We start from the raw sequence: 18,963 nt of genomic DNA on the forward strand, positions 1-18,963 counted from the left end.
TTGATGCTGCCATGGGTCAGTCTCTCTGATGGAAAGATAGCGATCAGAACCCCATTTAATTTCCCCATAATCTCAATATTTCAGGCATCGGTTCAATTGAGATATGAAATCCATGTTTGTTTGTTTTTTAAGTATATTTTTCTTTATCGGGAGACCTAACCCTGTGTGAAGCTGAAAATTGCTTTGCATGAATTTCCCAAGTAACTAAAGATTTGAGATTAGCCTAGACCTCAAGATTGTCATTTACATTATTAAATTAGGCTGACACGTGCCGGAGTGTTGGCGCTTCTTGCAGAGGACCTGGGTTCAATTCTCATACCCACAATGGTGATTCACACCCTTGACAAACTTCAGTTCCAGGGTATATATCTCTCCTTTTTTATTTACATGGGCACAAGGCACTTGTGTGGTGCATTTACACATATGCATACAAAATAAGAAAGAAAAATCTAAAAAATAAATAGTATACTGATCATTTCAGAGATACATTTTGAGCAGAGAGCAATCGTAGCCCTGACTTTTACATGGTAATAGAAGAATATTACTGGTCTGAAACTTAAATATGCTCTATAAAGTCAGCATTGACAAATCCATAGATTTTAAACTCCCAAACCCTGGAAACAACTAGTCTGACTTTCAAATTAATTTCATAGGTGACGAATTACTGGGAATTAGACTCAGAACAGACTCATGTTAGTATTTTTCCTGTTATATTAAGCTATCTGCTGTGTTCTGCAAAGGACTTAGAGTGCCTTGTAAAATACACATGGAGAAAGTAATAGTAAAAGAAAACAAAGACAGACTGCGTCATTTGTTTCCTAGCTTTGTGGGGGAAAACCAAAATTACAAGATTAGGGTGTGTACCAGTTACAAGATTCAAATTTTCTGCAATACTTTTACAAAGTCCAGTCACCCAGAAAAGGTGGTGGCTTCAGTTCCTCTGATCTGCAATGTCTCTGCTTCTAAGTCCCATCATTAAAGAACAGACTGCAGACCATGGTTCTCAACCTGTGGGTCGAGACCCCCCCCCCAGGGTAAAACCACCCTTTCATAGGGGTTGTCTAAGACCACCAGAAAACACAGATGTTCACATTACAATTCAGAACACTAGCAAAGTTACAGTTATGAAGAAGCAACGAAAATAATTTTCCACCACAACACAAAGAACTGTATTAGAGGCTTGCAGCGTTAGGAAGGCTGAGAACCGCTGCTCTAAAGAAACATTTAAATGAGAATATTTCATTGGCAGACAGTATCTCAAGGTGGTGAACAAGGCAAAAAAAATAAGGGGGAGGAAGGAGACTCAAACGCTAAGGTTCATGGTTTTCAGCTTGTCATTGCTATTTCAAGGAGATAAAAACCTAGTTGCTTAGCTTATGGGACAATATCTAAATGGGTTTTGTGGAAATAGATATTGGGGAATATCAGAGAGAGAAGAGAGGAGAGAGGCATGGGGAGGGGAGAGGAGAGGGAAAAAGTGAGGGGAGGGGAAAAGAAGAGAGAAGAGAAATTGGGAGGATTTTTCTGTCCCTCAGTCCCCGCCTGTCTCCAAGTGCCCAGTGGAGAGTTCCCACCTCCTTACTAAGATGGAGATGAGGAGGTCTGATCCCGGGCCTTACAGTTTAACCAGAGTGTGGATGGGCCAGAAAGAGCCTTGGGTATCCGTGTCAGGTGGAGGGACTTTGAGACCACACTGAGTGGCCAGTCACCGCAGCGGCAGCAGCCGTCCCCTTTGTAGCGAAGATCTAGGAGACAGATGACCCTGAGAAGATCCGAGTTGACACATAAACTGTGTTTATATGCAAAGGTTAGAGAAAAAGGGAGCAGAAGAGGGAGCAGAAGAGATGAAAAACACAGTTATAAGCTACTTAGTAGGACGTGTGACTGTCGCCATGGCTTTCCACCCCTGCCACAAAACACGGAGCAGAGGTTTATTTGGGCTCAGGACTTTGGGGGTTTGAGTCAGTTTCTCCTGTCCCTTTAGCCCTGTAGTAAGCGGAACTTCATGGTGCCAAGAGTGTGTGGTGAAAGCAACTGCTCACCTCTGCCAGCCGTGAAGTGGAGAGCTAAAGATGTGCGGAGCAAAACACACCCTTCATAGGCACGTCCTCAAAGACCTACTTCCTGCACCTAGGCCCCTTCACCTGCATGACCATCAGTGCCACCTCAAGTGGTGGCTTCCTACACTGGACCATCCTCCCGTGTGCATACCCTCCTGGGATCCCATACTAAGCTGAGCTGACTACATACATCATGGTGCTCAACCTCACTCCTATTATTTTGGGCAAAAAAAAAAAAACCAACAACATCAACAACAAAAACCTAAGGGCCAGCAAGCCCCAGTGGTCCTCCAGTCTCCACATACCTGGGCTTACAGACATGCGCAGACATACTTGGGTTTTTACACGGATGCTGGAGAGTTCTGGTGAGCCATCTCAGCTTCCTCCTAATTATTCTTATTGTGGGTGTTGTCTTGTGCCCTTTTTAGCAGTGTCTCCAACTTCTCTCTAGTAGATGCCAGCAGCACCTTCTTTCCCCCTTGCGAGAAACACACACACACACACACACAACAACAACAACAACAACAACAACAACAACAACAAAATGCCAGTTATTCCCTAGGAGATTCAGTTGTCCATGTTACTGGAGACTTTATAAACAAAGACCCTGGGCCTGAATCACTTTGCTGGTAGTATTGCAGCTTTGAAACTATTTTCATTAATAACAAGCAAAAAGCTGGCACACCGTGTACTTATTTTAATAGAGACTCTGTAACTTCGGATGCTTCTTCGCTTTTTACTAGAACAAAAGAGACTCAAAATATAAATTCTGGTTGATTATCATGGGTCCAGCTGAATTGTAAAAATGGGAAGAAAAAATCATTAATAAAATGTTCTTTATCTTGTAAGTTCAGGAACCTGTAGCTAGCACAAACATTTTGGGGCAAAAGAGATCCAGAACCATTTAGCAGAAATACCAACGTTAAACTTTGCCTCATTTCCACAGGGTGGCAGTGGCGAGTTTGGAGTAAAATGACACCTGGCTATTAGCAATCAGCCAACTGAGGGCAGGCACTTGAAACACAACACCCCATAACACAACACCCCCTACAAATTCTCCCACAATTCACTGCACCACACGATCTACTGCCTCAATTGTCTCCAACGGAATACTGTTTTTGTTTTCCAAGCAGGGTTTCTTTGTGTAGTCTTGGCTGCCCTGGAACTCTCTTTGTAGACCAGGCTGGTCTCGAACTCGCAGAGATCAGCCTGCCTCTGCCTCCCGAGTGCTGGGATAACAGGCGTGCCCCGCCACGCCCGGCTGGGTACAGTTTTTTCTTAAACGAAGCTTTTTATGCTAGTTCTGCATCTGTCATCTGTTGTCGCAGATATCTGTCACCTACACACACACACACACACACACACACACACACACACGAAAGAAAAAAAGAAAGAAAAGCTCTAGACCTGTGTGGGATGTGGATGCTTAGCGACCTCAGCTGGCCACCATCACCAGCAGCCTGAAGCAAGCTGTTTCTAGCGTTCATTTCCGTCCCACAGACCACAAGGTCTGCTCTGGCACCACATGCCAGCCGTCCTTTTTCAACACTTTCGTCACTTGCTCACGATATTCCCTCCACCCATTGATCTCTTCCTTGGCCTGCTTTCTTTGCCTGGAAGATTCGTCCCATTTTGATCTGCATATTTTTGCTTAAATGAGCCCCCCCCCCGCCCCCAACTCCCCTGCACCTCCCGGAATTACAAGCATGAGCCGCAGCCGCTGCCGCCTAGGATTTGTATGTGAGTTCTGGAGATTAAACTCAAGTCTTTGTGTTTGTGAGACAAGCGCTTTACCAACCACACTCGCTAGCCCTGCTCCCTCCCCCAAGGGACTTTTGCTATCGGAGCTGCCATGGAGTCTCAGTCTCTAATTGTGTCGCTCTAACGCTACACCATCACAATGTAGACTCCATGTCAGAGAAGAGTTTGTTCCTGAACTCATTTGTAGCTCGTACTAGCCATTCCTCCCGGCACGTAGCCGAATAGTCTCCCCACCCCCACCCCCACCCCCACCCCCACCCCCACCCCCACCCCAGCTTACCTTTCTCCCTCCTCAGTCCATAGTCCAGGATGGCATCAAATTCTTGCCTCAGCCTTCCAGGTGCTAGGGTTACACTCTCCCACCGTGTAGCAATACTTCAATGGTTGAATAGTTCGGTTATTAGGATTATACCTTACTTGCTGAACATTTAGGCTGTGCCCTGATTTACCACTTAAAATACCACTCTGGAAATATTAAATAGGTGTGTGTTTGTTCCTATTCACCGTCCGTATCTGTGTGAGTCTTTCAGAAGCATGGATAGATGCCTCTGTTCAGTTAGAGGTGGCAGAGTGTCACCGTTAGCTGTAGGGTCCCAGCGTCTGACATGGCTCTGGGCTTTCTGACAACTCCTTGTTCATAAACATAGGCTAGAAATACTTTCTAGGTCTAGACCAGTGGTTCTCAACCTTCCAAATGCTGTGACCCTTTAATGCGGTTCCTTATGTTGTGGTGACGCCAAGCGCAACATTATTTCATTGCTGCTTCACCACTGTAATTTTGCTACTGTTATGAATTAAATGTAAATTTCTGATATGCAGAATATCTGATATGTGAACCTGTGGGGTTTCAACCCAGAGGCTGAAAACCACTGATCTACACAGATTTAATCAGTTGGAGCATTCATATTTATTTATTTGGCTTCTCTGTGTAGCCTTGACTGTTCTCGAACTTACTCTGTCAACTACGCTGGCCTCGTACTCATAAAGATCTGCCTGCCTCTGCCTGTTGAGTGCTGAGATTAAAGGTGTGCACCACCACTGCCCAGCTGAAACCTTAATTTTTTTCAAAAAGTATTATTCACTTAGTGTCACCATGTCCCAGTCACTATGGGAACTGGACACAAAAGTTCCAAAAGAAAGGAATGATACATAAGCTGTTTCCTGATGCATGCTGAGTGTGGTGACACAAACAGAAACGTCTGATGGATGACCTTTCTAGATCTCTGTGGGTGACTTGGCAACAAGCTGGCTGGGTTTTCTGGCTTCTTCTTGCCCTCCACAAGGATCCAAGACTTGCAGCTCTGGGCAGCTGGAGTGTGACTACACTGAGAAACTGGTACCCAAGTGCAGAGTGTTCTCTAGTCCCTAGCCCCTTTCCACGTGGCTGAGGCAGGCAAGGCGGCTTCTGGAGGAGTCTGTGAAGTTCATGTCTCCCCCAGGCAAATGTGTCACAGAGGTGCCAGGCTGGTTGGGGACTTGTCTGCCTGTAGGTTCCTGCCCAGGTTTGTGTGGCCTTCTGCTCAGTTGGATGGTAGCCAAAGTACTATTACACCTTACCAATATAGAGTGAATGGGTAAACATGTAGAAGAAAAACAATGAGTAGATTCAGCTCTGGTCTAGATTATTTTATAGATGTGCTAAAGAGTAGAATATGTAAGTGGAAAAAGCAAAACACTGCCATCGTAACACATCTTTTTTGCAATCAGGGGCTTAAACACAGGTGCTGATATTTGCTCTACACTAAGGACACTTGCTTTGTTGATGTCATCTTGACTTACATTACCATGATGCTTTTAGAACATGGTGACTCTTTTTCTTTCTTTCTTTCTTTCTTTCTTTCTTTCTTTCTTTCTCTCTCTCTCTCTTTCTTTCTTTCTTTCTTTCTTTCTTTCTTTCTTTCTTTCTTTCTTTCTTATGTATATAGTACAGTACTCTGCCTGCATGACAGAAGACGGCATCAGATCCCATTATAGATGGTTGTGAGCCACCATGTGGTGGCTGGGAATTGAACTCAGGACCTCTGGAAGAGCAGTCGGTACTCTTAACCTGTAAGCAACCTCTCCAGCCCTGGTGACTTTTTCTTTTTGCCTTTACCTATAATAAACTAAACACCTACCCTCCCCCTATCCCTTAGAAAAAGAATGAAGTAACATAGACGCATATTGCTTTTTATTTCGAAATCATTTCAAACTTATAATAATGTTGCAGGTACAGTACCTAAAACCTTTATTTGTCCTGAACCATTTGAGAGTAAGATGCCAATGGGCTGCTCTGCCATCCCCCAAATACCCCAGTGTGCAGTCTACAAGTGAGGACAGTTTTCTACTGAAGCACTACACAGGGAAAATCAGGAAACACAATGTCACATTACTGTGATGTGGATCCGTGTTACCCCATTAATGACCCATCATCAAGATGTTATTCCATCAATGCCCTTCACAGCCACAGTATCCAACCCAGGATCACTCTCCCGGGCAATTACTTTGTCTCAAGTATCTTTGAACCAGGAAGAGGTCCTTGATGTGGCCTTGGCTTTCATTACTTTATTATGGTGTTGAGCATCTCTCAGCTTGGGTTTATTACTTGATATTTTTCTAAGATCAGATTCCAAAACTGCATTCTTAGCTGGAACATCATAGAAGCAGGCTTGCATTCCTATCTTGTAACTGATTTGGTCTCATAATGTGTTCTGGTCATGGGTTCCCCTCTCCCACATTCTCCCAGAATCTTCGTACTTCCCACCCACCCGACTCCAAGCCTTCTTTCCCTCTTTTGTTAGAAAACAAACAGGCAAAAATCAATTAATCAAAAATTTAAAACAACAAAGAAAAAAATCACAGTAAGCACATACACAAAAAATGAAAACCACAAAACTAGAAATCATAATATTCAAGCAAAAGACCAATAAGATAAAAAAAAATTGCCCAAACAAATTAATATGAGGCAAAACAAAAACAAAAACAAAAAACAAAAACCCAAACCTCTACAAGACACAATCGAACTCAGTTTGTGTTGGCCATCTACTGGTAGGCATATCCAACTGGCAACTGCTTGCAAAGGAAAAATTAGTTTTCTCCAATTTCACTGAGTATATAGACCACACCTAAGGATGACAAACATTTTTATCTGTAGCGTCACTGGTGACATCAGCCCAGACCTCTTGGCTTGGAAACGATTGTCAGCCTTCCCATTATAGCTCCTCTTTCCCCGCTGTTGTTAGTAAGTACTTTGTAAAGGTTCTTTGATGGTATAAGATTCCTCGAGGTTACATATATCTTTTCCTCATCGAACTCTGACCTATTATAGATTAGCATCCTGTATGTTCCTCGACTTAATCGGGTACCATGGTGATTGCCAAATGGTGATTTTGACTCTAATTCCTTCCACATTCATCTGCTGGTAGTCAACTGCAAGAACACCTTTATTTCCCCATGTATTTATTCACTTGTTTATATTGGTATGGATTTATGGATCTTATTTTATTTAGTGAATTATAATGCCACAAGGGATTTTTAAAATTAGAAGAAAATGCCCCCAGATCTAGCCAATGGACAGGACATTCTCCACAGTTGAGTGGAGAGTGGGGACTGACTTTCACACGAACTCGGTTGCCCCATATTTGACCACATCCCCTGGATGGGGAGGCCTGGTGGCACTCAGAGGAAGGATAGCAGGCTACCAAGTAGAGACTTGATACCCTATGAGCATATACAGGGGGAGGAGGACCCCCTCAGTCACAGACATAGGGGAGGGGAATAGGTTGAAAGCGGGAGGGAGAGAGGAACGGGAGGATACAAGGGATGGGATAACAATTGAGATGTAATATGAATAAATTAATAAAAAAAAGAAAATGCCTGTCAATTTTTTCATTTACTTGTTCGTTTGTTTTGTGTGTGTGCATGTTTGAGCATACAGTGTTCACAGAAGCCAGGAGAGCACATCAGATGCCCTTGAACTAGAGTCACAAGTAGTTGTGAAGAGCTTGGTGTAGGCACTGAGAACCAAATCAGGTCTTCTTCTAAAAGAGCAGTAAGTGTGGGTCTGGAGAGATGGCTCAAATGTTATGAGCACTGGCCGTCCCTCCAGAGGACCCAGGTTTGCGTCCCAGTTCCCACAGGGCAGCTCACAGCAAGCCGAGGCAGTATGTCAGAAGAGGACACGAGCTGGTGCACCAGAGGCCACTGCTAAGTCAAGACAGCCGAGGTCCTGATGAGTCGATGAGCTCATTGGATTAGGCAATGCCGGGGCTATTGGTCACTTTCAGAAGAGCATTCCAGTGAAGCGTTGCGACCGAAAGCTTAAGCAATATGGTTTAAGAGGGAATAGAGGGAGAGGCGGAGAAAGAAACAAATGAGACAGGAGTTGAAGGTATCTGTATATTTGAATGCTGATGCTCAAGTTAAGATCTTTTCCAGTGGTGACACGCTATAAGGAAAGCTGTTGTAATGAGCCAGAAGACTGGGGCTCTAGCTCTCCCTCCCTGCTCCCTTCTCCCAGTCTCTCTTGAGACAGCATCTCATGTAGCCGTCAGACTCACGTATTCACACTTTCGTGCCTGGTGCCTGTGGGGGCCAGATGATGGTGTGGGATCTCCCCATGACTGCCGTTGCACATAGTGGTGAGCTAGCATGTGGGTGCTGGGAATCAGACCCAGGTCCTCTGGCCATCTCTCCAGCCAAAGTGCTCATATTTTATGTAATGCCATTAGGATCTTGTTGGGTACTTTAGTGTCATTTTTTTTTTCATGAAATTGAAGTCATTCACAAGTATTATTATTATTTTTTTAAAGATTTATTTATTTATTATTATGTATACAATGCTCTGCTTGCATGTACTCCTGCAAGCCAGAAGAGGGAGCCATATCACATTACAGATTGTTATGAGCCACCATGTGGTTGCTGGGAATTGAACTCAGGACCTTTGGAAGAGCAGGCGGTGCTCTTAACCACTGAGCCATCTCTCCAGCCCCACAAGTATTATTTTAAGTTGGTTTATATTTTGTCACATAGAAATATTTCATAGGAATGTTCCTTAGCCAATCTACTATTATACATATATAGTATTAAAATAGAAAGCCAGGCGTAGTGGCGCACGCCTGTAATCCCAGCACTCAGGAGGTAGAGGCAGGTGGATCGCTGTGAGTTCGAGGCCAGCCTGGTCTACAAAGCGAGTCCAGGATAGACAGTCAAGACTACACAGAGAAACCCTGTCTTGAAAAACCAAAAATAAAATAAAATAAAATAGAAGAAACTAAAATATAGGGAAAGAAAATACATCCCCTAAGGTTGGATAAAGCATTGCTTTGTTTAGCGGATTCTTATCAATTCAGCCACACATGGGTAATGACATTTTGGTTAACTGGTTAACTGTGGGCCACAGTTAGGGTCGGTGTCCCAAGAGATTACCATAGAGCTGAAATTTTCCTATTGCCTAGCATCTTCACTGAACCCTTCCTGTGTTTAGATAGAGTCCCAGTTGTCCACAGTCTTCGGTCCAAGAATATGTTATATAGGTTTCATCTTGGCAAACTCAGGATGAAGCAGGCGCTATAGTCTAGGATTCTGTGATGTTTGCACTTAGCACTTACTAACATCTGTGTGCATAATTCCTTTCTCCAAAGTTATATCCCATACAAAGATCCACTATAGGCTGTCCCACATTAATTCACTTGCACATACAGACGTCCTCGTTTACACTTGAAACTTCTCACTGAATACTGTATCCATAGAAGGGGCCAAGCAGCGAATCTCTCCCTGATAGGTGGCAGAAACACATTCATTCTCCAGGTTAGCACTAGTATGTCTATAGTGTGCCCATAATCCCAACTGTAGGGAAGCAGAGGCAGGAGGATCACACATTTGAGGCCAGCCCTGGTCTACATAGAAGGTGTTAAGCCAGCCAGGACTATATAGTGGGACCCCATTTCAAAAGAAAACCATTACCACTAGTAATAGTATAATAACAATAGTTTAAACTAATCTAGTTTAATAGTTTAAGCTAATTAACATTAGCTTTTTTTTTTTCAAAACCATTACACAAATGACTTGGTGAATAAAGGTGCCTGCTGCCTAGCCTAACAGTATGCGTCAGATTCCTGGAACCTACATGGAGGAAGAAAAGAATAGATTCTTGAAACTTGCTTTGACCCCCACATGCACACTGTGATGCAGATATGTGAATACACTTGATCTACAGGCCTGCACAGCTACTCGTTTGTTTTATGAGTAATATTGCCTTCAATAACATATGAACCAGTATTGACAAATACCGGGAAATAATAAAGATCAAAGGGAGGATTTCGCCCCAAGACGATTTCCCATGCTTGTGCTGTGCTGTGGGGCAACAGGAGCACTCTGTTGGAAGCACTCTGTTCTTATGCACTTATCCTGGCTTGTGTGACTAAGCCACGTTGATGCAAACATGACTAATTGAAATTTATGGGAATGCCACTGGAGCTGAACTTAGCCATTGTTCTCTGAAAAGAAAAACGTATTCGGAAAATTACTTGCATAAAAAAGAATGCCAAACGACTCCCTAGCAGGCCACAGAGACGTTGTGACTTCTAAGAGACATCCCAGATACTATCAAAAATGTACAAGTGTAAACAAAGGCCCACAGCTTCCAGTAAGATCACCAGCCAAACAAGTTGGTACCTCGCGTTTCTATTCTTGGAGCAAATGCTCTGGCAAGCCAAGTTTATTTATTTCGTGTGTAAAGCGTAAAGTAAGGTTTATTCTTAAAAATAAGCTACCTTTATCTTCTGGCAACTTCATTAAGGGTCTTGATCATAGCCAAACAAAATTCCTCTCCCCTTCCCCCAGACCCCCTAAGCACGATCCTTCCCAATTCCTGTCCTCTCCCTACACACACACACACACACACACACAGAGAGAGAGAGAGAGAGAGAGAGAGAGAGAGAGAGAGAGAGAGAGAGAGAGAGAGAGAGAGAGAGACACGCTCATTTGCACACACATGCGCACATACACACAGACACACACACACTGAGTTCAGTTGGTGTTTCCTGTTAGGATGCTGGCTGATCTTCTATGGGTAACATAGCTACAGTAAAGTTGTAAGTACAATGGCCACATCACACCCGGAAGACAGCATTTCAGGGCACTGGTCCTCATCCACCAGCTCCTACAATCTCCCCACACACCCCTCCTCACCTCTACAAGGATTGCTGCCGAGCCTTGTGGTGGGAGACTGACATAAATGGCCCCTTCAGGGACAAACACTTACTAGTTACTCACTGACTTTCAGCACCTTTGCCCAGTTCTGAGTATCTGCTTTAGCTGCTGACCAACGTTGAGAGAAACTTTACTCTCCAGCATTGAGGTCAGCACATGCCTACATCCATGTCTGTGTATCTATGTATGTATTATCTATCTCCTATCTGTCTACACAAATAGATATAAATATTTAAGCAGACAACATGCCTATATAGCAAAACAACCTGTGACCCCCCCCCCCCGGCCCTAATGAGTCTTTTATCACATTTATAGCACTAGGCATGAATCCTCTCCTGTGATAGGCCTTAAACATGACAACCTGGTTTTGGTCCCCAGGACTCGTGTGATGGAAGGAGATACAGACACACATGCCACACAATGAATAAATTAAAATATAACTAAAATCTATATTAAAGAATTACGATTTTTCTAGCACTGGGGAGGCTGAGGCAGGAGGGTTATCATGAGTTTGAGGCTAACCTGGGCTCTATCATATGTTCCAGGACAGCCTGGGCTACAGAGTGAGATCTTGTCTTTAAAAAAAGCAAAATAGCTAAAAATGATTAACATCATCATAACATATATATACATATATATATAGTGCGGTTACAGAAAATAAGACATTATAGAGACACTCTTGAGGGGTCTACTCACTGCATGACAGGAAGCTTGTGGAATTTCCTAGAACCAAATATTACCCTGGGTGTAATGCCACAAAATATCTAAATTGGGGGAGCCTGGGCGCCGTTTTAATGTCACCAAGTAGACAGCAGAGAGCACTTCCCCATGCCCTGTAGAAATGACCTGGGTCATTATACAGGAACTGTAGAGCGGCACAGCATTTAGTCTTAACAGCAGTGTTCCAAAGAGCTGTGCTTTGTCTCTGGGTGTTGAAAACCAGCAAAGATTGGAAAAAAAAAAAAAAAAGAAAAAGAAAAAAGTCATCACTCCATGCCCCTCTTCAGTTCTAGCATTGCCTCCCACCAGCTTCCAGGGGTCAGAACTTATTACCTTTTAAAATGAGGGGTTTCTGCCTGACATTTTCATAAATACTTTGGGTTTTTTTTTTAAGGCATTAATTTTTTAAAGATCATTCATTTCTTCACTTTACATCCTGGTCATAGCCCCATCCCTCCTCACCTCCCAGTCCCTCCCTCCCTCCCTCTCCCCATCCTTTTCCCTATTCCTCAGAAAAGGGGAGCCCCACTTCCAACCCCCCCCTCCTCCCCACCCCCCACTCATCAAGCATGTCCTCTTCCTGCCAGGGGAAGTGATCAAAAATCTGGCAACAGAGTCCACATCAGTAACAGCCCCTGCTCCCCTGCTTACTAGGGGACCCACATGAAGCCTCAGCTACCCATCGGCTACATCTTTGTAGGGGGCCTAGGTCCATGCTCGGTCCCTGGGTGATGCTGTAATCTCAGCAAGACCCTCTGGGCCCGGGTTAGTTGGCTCTGTTGGTTGGTCCTTCTTGTGGAGCTCCCTGTCCCCTCCAGGTCCATGCCACGAAAGTTCAGGTCCCCATGAAGGCCAGAAGAGGGCATCACATCCCTTGGAGCTGTAGTTGCAGGCTGTTGTGGCCGGCCTGATGTGGGTGACAGAAAGCAAACTCAGGTACTATGGAAGAGCAGCCAGTGCTTAGCTGCTGGGCCATCTCCGTATACTTTGTTCATAGTTGAACATTTCCCCCCTCTCACCTCTCCTGTCCCCAGCCATGTCTTTCTGGTCCACTTTCTCTCTCCAGTAGTCCGACTCACTTCTCTTTTCCTGTTACATGCATTCTATTATCTTATTTTCTTTATCATTTATAATTACAGCAATTCTGGGAACAATTAAACTTGGCACCATTGGCACTTTATAATGTCCTTCACCTCTCCAGGACTTACTTTTGTATCAGTCAAATGAAAGGATGATGCATACAATCCTGGAGACCTTTCCAGCTTTAGTATTATTTTTAATAATATTAATATTTAATATTATTTTATTTAGCATTTAATATTTAACAATATTAACATTTAATATTAATTTAATAATCTTAATATTTTATTTAATGTTTAATATTATTTTAGGTCATTTAAATTAATAACTGAAAAAATAAAGAGAAAAAACAAAAATAAAATTAAAAAAAATACAGAATATCTTTGAATTTTTAGCCATGCTCTTAATGATAGGTTACATAAAGTTTCTAAAACAAGCTACTATTTCAGTTGAAGTAATGAGGTGGGTTTTTTTTTGTTTGTTTTTGTTTTTGTTTAGTTTTGGCTTTTTTTATAGATAATACTTTAATTTTCTCTATCTACATATGGTAGGGAGGGTAGATACAGTGTTCTCACACCATACACCACGAAGCAGAGTTTTGCAGTCCTTCACCCTTGCAAGCAGTTAATATGCTAGAATAACTGGAAGTGCAATCCATTATAAAGAGGCCAACAATTAATGGATTATATATCTGATAAATTGCATGATTACGTATCTGTGTCTGATCATAACCAGCAGGCTAGATTGTGCTACTGCCATTACAAAAGATAACGTTTTATAAAATATTTTATTTGAAATCCCTTGATCCACGATTATTTGGATTCAATGACAGTTGTCATCTGCACATGGGTACACCTCTGGCGGGGGGAGGGGTGAGTCTAGACTGTGCTTGGAAGGACACAGTAACGACATTCACAGAGGCACCACCGCAGTGGTCTGTGCTGACACTTCACACGCACTGTCTGTGAAGTGGGTGATACATCGTCTGGAATCTCTAAGTAACTTGTTCAAAGGTCCACAGGGGACACGCTACAGAACCAGGATCTGTCTGTCCCCAAACGCTATTCCTTGGATCTTTTAATACAAACTCTAAGATCTTCTGGAAGGAGGGGGGGGGGTGCTAACCCCCACCCCAAACCTTTCATTTTAAATTTTGCACATAATTAAATAGCCCCGCTAAGACTATGGCATCCCTACCTGGGGCAGCCCAACTTGGGATTATTTTCAAATATGTGGTGGAGGGCATCATCACACAGACACGAGACCTGATGCATCTTCAGGTACCAGATGCAGCTTCACATCTCCGATGAACACTCAAAATTAACAACACTGAAATTAAGTCTGCGAGGTTTTGTCTCACTCGCTGTCTGCCTCACAGGGCCTCACAGAAGCTTCTGGAGTTTAAATTGGAGCGAGAGCCTCCGAGCCTCGGACGAGCCCACCCCCTCCTTTGAACGTCAGTCCATCAAACGAGGCTTGAAGAATAGACGTTTTCCCACGGTCCCCTGCTGATCTGAATGAACAGATTCTTCGGCCTCCTGCCGCCTGGTGAATATGTTGCTTATCCCCACTTGCTCTTTACTGACAGCCTTCATAAAAACTTGCTCCCAAGACAAACGGCCCTGCAGAACCTCTGACAGCTCATTAAGGAAGGGCGCCCTGGCCTTCTGCAAAGTATCCCTGCCGTTTTAACATGGCGCAACAGCTCTGCTGTTGTGTCAGAACAAGGAGAGGGTGGTGCTAACTGTAGCCTTCGGTATGAACTACTATAACGTCTGTTCACGCTGTTCTTCAGGAGTGAGCGAGTGGAGGCTCAGTGCATGACTATCAGTAGCACATGCCTTTTACACATGTTGTCTTCTTGCCGTTGTATACCGCTTCTGACTCCCCTGCCTACCTTACCACAGCCAACTCCGAGGGGACATCCAACAAGAGCCTATCTCCCACGGAATCGCTCTTCTCCCTGGCTGCCAACACTAGCTTGTAATTTGCCTACCAATTATGCAGATCTTATTTTAATTTATTTTAGGCTAAGTGCACTGTGTGTGAAACAAATAAAGGTGTTTGCCGAACCTTTAAATTATGACAATAGGGGCTGGAGCAGATGGCTCTATGTTTAAGAGTGCTTGCGGCTGTTGCAAAAGAAACCGGCTTTCTTCCTGGCACCCACGCAATGGCTCACATCTTTTAACTCCAGTTCCAGGCATACCTGATGCCCTCTTCTGGCCTCTGTTGGCACTGCAGTCTCATGGCACACATACATGCACACAGGCAAACACACATAAAATAAATACATGTTGTGACTGTAGCAGTGTAACACAAGTTGTGCTCTCCTTTAGATGAGTTATTGCATTATATATCCTTACAATAATCCTGCTCCACCTTACTGAGGTGACTGTCACATGCTTGAAAACTACTTGGCCAGAACTTGATCCAGTCGTTAGAAGCCAGAGTAGGGTCTCTAATTGATCTTGAAACTGAAAAAAAAATTTTGATTGTTGAATAAATGCATGAAATTCCATGCTCAGAAATTTTATTTATTTTATCAATATTCTTTGGGGAAAAGAGACCTCTGCACCTACAAGTGTCTTCCTAAAAGAGAGACAACCACAACCCTTATGAGATTTATTTTACTCTATTTCAGTGGTACACCGTTGTTTTTCTGTATTCATTATGTGTTGACTTTAATTGCAGGCACTATTGATTGCAAAATTCCAAATTTTAGAGACAATAAAATATGTGCCTTAGGGTAGGTAATATATGTAAGGTTCAAATACACAGGTTTTCCAATATGGCAGTATTAATTTCTTTACAAGTTCTGAGTCCACTGCAGTGGTTAAGCACACAGACTGAAAAGCCAGTTTTGCTTGCTACCTGCTTAATTCCTTTGACTTTAGATATCTCACCTACAACATGAGAATAGTAATATACTTACCAGAATCACTCAAGATACGCTGGTGCAAAAGGTGGATCAAATAAATTGTTCAAAACATCTATCCGTTGCTGCAGATACAGTTCAGCTCAGTGGTAGGGTGCTTGCCTAGGTGTGCAAAGCCTTGGTTTTGATTCCTCAACACTGAGAGAAACACACACACACACACACACACACACACACACACACACACACACACAATCTATCATCCATCAAAGAACAGCTATTTAGAAACAAAACCACATATTTATGCTTACATTTTATTTCAAAGACTGTATTTTATTTTGTTCTGTTTTGTCTGAGAAAGAGTCGAATGTGGGCTGGGGAAATGGCTCGGAGGTTAAGAGCATTGGCTGTTCTTCCAAAGGTCCTGAGTTCAATGCTCAGCAACCACATGATGGCTCACAACCATCTACAATGAGATCTGGTGCCCTCTTCATGCAGGCAGAATACTATATAAATAATAAATACGTCTTTTAAAAAAAGATATAAAAAAAAAAAAAGAGTCTGTTGCATCCAGGGGAGCCTCAAACTTGCTAGGCAGAAAACCAGTGACCTTGAACCCCTGATCCTTTGCTTTCACCCCTCAGATGCTAGTATTACAGGTGTGTACAACCACACGTGCAGTTTATGTAGCTCAGGGCACTGAACCCAGGGCTATGTGCATTCTAAACTACATCCCCAGCTATTCAAAGGCTGCCTCGTAATGAAACAGCTTTAAAGTGTCTTCAGAAGGTCTCCATCCAGATTATCCTAAAAGATACCCTCTTTCCAGGCTATGGACAGTAACTGAGCTGACGGTTGGGGTGTGGTTTAGAAAGACACACCTCCATGCATTCACTTCCCACCAGAAGCCAGGGAAGCCTGTGCTAGGAAGAGCTCCCGGTCTGCAGCTCTAGCCTGCCGTCCTCGCTTAGCCCTCCCAGCCCGTGCCTGCTTCACGTGCCTTTGCGACGGGAAGGTAAATAGCATTAGTGCTTCCTTGTCCCTGCTTCTACTTTACCAGCTTTATGCAAATAAGTGCCTTAGTTCTGGTCACACAGCAAGCAAACAATTCGTTTTTGTTGGACGCGACCCACATCCCAGCATACCTGTCTGGAACTGGATGAACTAACTGTTGACTGAGGTAAGCCTGCAGTGCATTCTTGAAGGAAAATAGAAAGGCTTCTTTCAGTGTAAGGTGACGTGGGTTTGGTTCTGTCTGGCTGTGCCGCAGGCAACTATAAAGGTTAAGAGAGAACAAAGGTTACATTTGGGCAGAGGCAGGACAAGGGCCTGCTCTCTTCTGTCTTCTCCCTCCCTGAGAGCATCTCTCCTGGGAAGGGAAGGTTGGACTCCTCCTTTCTATGAGAAGGCTGGAGGCCACTTGCTGAAATGATGATTTTGCCATCTTCACTCAGAGACCCTAACAATAATGATAGACCGTGTTCCAAGGATTCTCATCAAACTAATCCGTGAACAAGTGTGTGGCCACAAGCCAAGGGTATATGCTGCCCTCTTGAGGGTATTGTGTTGTGTATGCCAAGGCATTTGAGAAGGTTTGGGGGAAAAAAAAAACAAAACAAAACTTGTCATAGTCAAGGAAAAAGCATGGAAGCCAATGGATGCAAAGGGACCAGATGGGCACTGAGGAATTCTAACTGATGTCCCACGCTGGTGTTCTCACTCTCCTGCCCTTCGTTTACTTTCTCTCAGTATTTGTGGAACTAGCAATATCCTACAAGTAATATTTTATGTCCTTCACCTACAAATACTGTTTGGGACACAGTGAAAATAAGAGAGAAACTTGAGGGTTTCTTTCCTAAGCTGTAGAGAGGTGCATGGATGAAAATGAAGACCTCCCCTCCATGTGGTGGGATTCTGAATGCGGTGCAGTCGGGTGCACTCTTCTACCTGGGGCGCAGTCAGGTGTGGAAGTGTGCTGCCGTGCTGCATTGATCCTGGCTGCTTCCCCTTGACTTTGTTCAAATGAGACATCAACAGCTCACAAGGTTACAAGCAGGCAGAACTCTGATTTGAGTTCTATAACATGCAAACTCCAGCGCACGTCCTTCATATCTTCATATGCTCCTATCTTCAGGTTTCTATTGCTGTCAAGAGACACCATGACCAGGCCAGTCGTGGTGGCGCACACCTTTAATCCCAGCACTCGGAAGGCAGAGGCGGGAAGATCGCTATGAGTTCAAGGCCAGCCTGGTCTACAAAGTGAGTCCAGGACAGCCAAGGCTACACAGAGACCCTGTCTTGAAAAAACCAGAGAGAGAGAGAGAGAGAGAGAGAGAGAGAGAGAGAAAGAGAGAGAGAGAGAGAGAGAGAGATCGATCATGACCATGGCAGCTCTTTTAAAGAAAACACTTAACTGGTCCTGGCTTACAGCTCAGAGGTTTATTCCTTTAGCATCATGGCGGGAAGCATGGTGGCGTACAGGCAGACACGGTGCTGGAGAAGGAGCTGAGAGCTCTACACCTGGATCTGTAGGCAGCAGGAAGAGACAGTGACACACTAGCCAGGCTTGAGCGTCTGATACCTCAAAGCCTGTACCCACAGTGACCCACTTCTTCCATCCAGGCTACACCTATTCCAACAAGGCCACATCTCCTAATAGTGCCACTCCCCATGGGCCAAGCATCCACACACATGGGTCTACGGGGAGCATTCCTGTTCAAACCACCACAGCACTGTAAATCATATTAAGCCCAAAAGTGACTGCAGGCCTGTAAGAGGCTAGGTATAATAGACTCCACCAGAAGTTCAGTTAGTACAGAGTGTAATCCTGTATATACAACGACAGCAATGCCCACTTCAGTAGAAATCAAAAGAAAATGTGGCTAAGAGGCATGGCTTTAATTGTTTTGTGTCAGCAATGTCACAGTCCTAGCCAATTAAATAAATCCCTCACCCAATCTGTGGAAGAATTTTTGAGACCTTTGGGCAGAGCTATAAATGTCCAAGAAGGTACTATCGGAAAGCTTCTGGAGAGATGGCTCACTAGGCAGGAGTACTTCCTGTGCAAGCACGAGGACCTGAGTTCAAATCCCCAGCACCCACTTAAAAGCTGAGCTGGTCAAACATGCCTGCAACCCCAGTGTTGAGGACTAGACAGCAGGAGTCCAGGCCTCTTGACCAGCACTTTAACTAAACCAACAAGCTGCATGTTTGAAGAGAGACCCTGCCTCAAAAGACTGAGATAGATGATAACAGAATAAGGTATCCCGCCTT

This window comes from Acomys minous (genome assembly GCF_964271855.1).
Source record: "Acomys minous genome assembly, chromosome: 9".
NCBI classification, from domain to species: Eukaryota; Metazoa; Chordata; class Mammalia; order Rodentia; family Muridae; genus Acomys; species Acomys minous.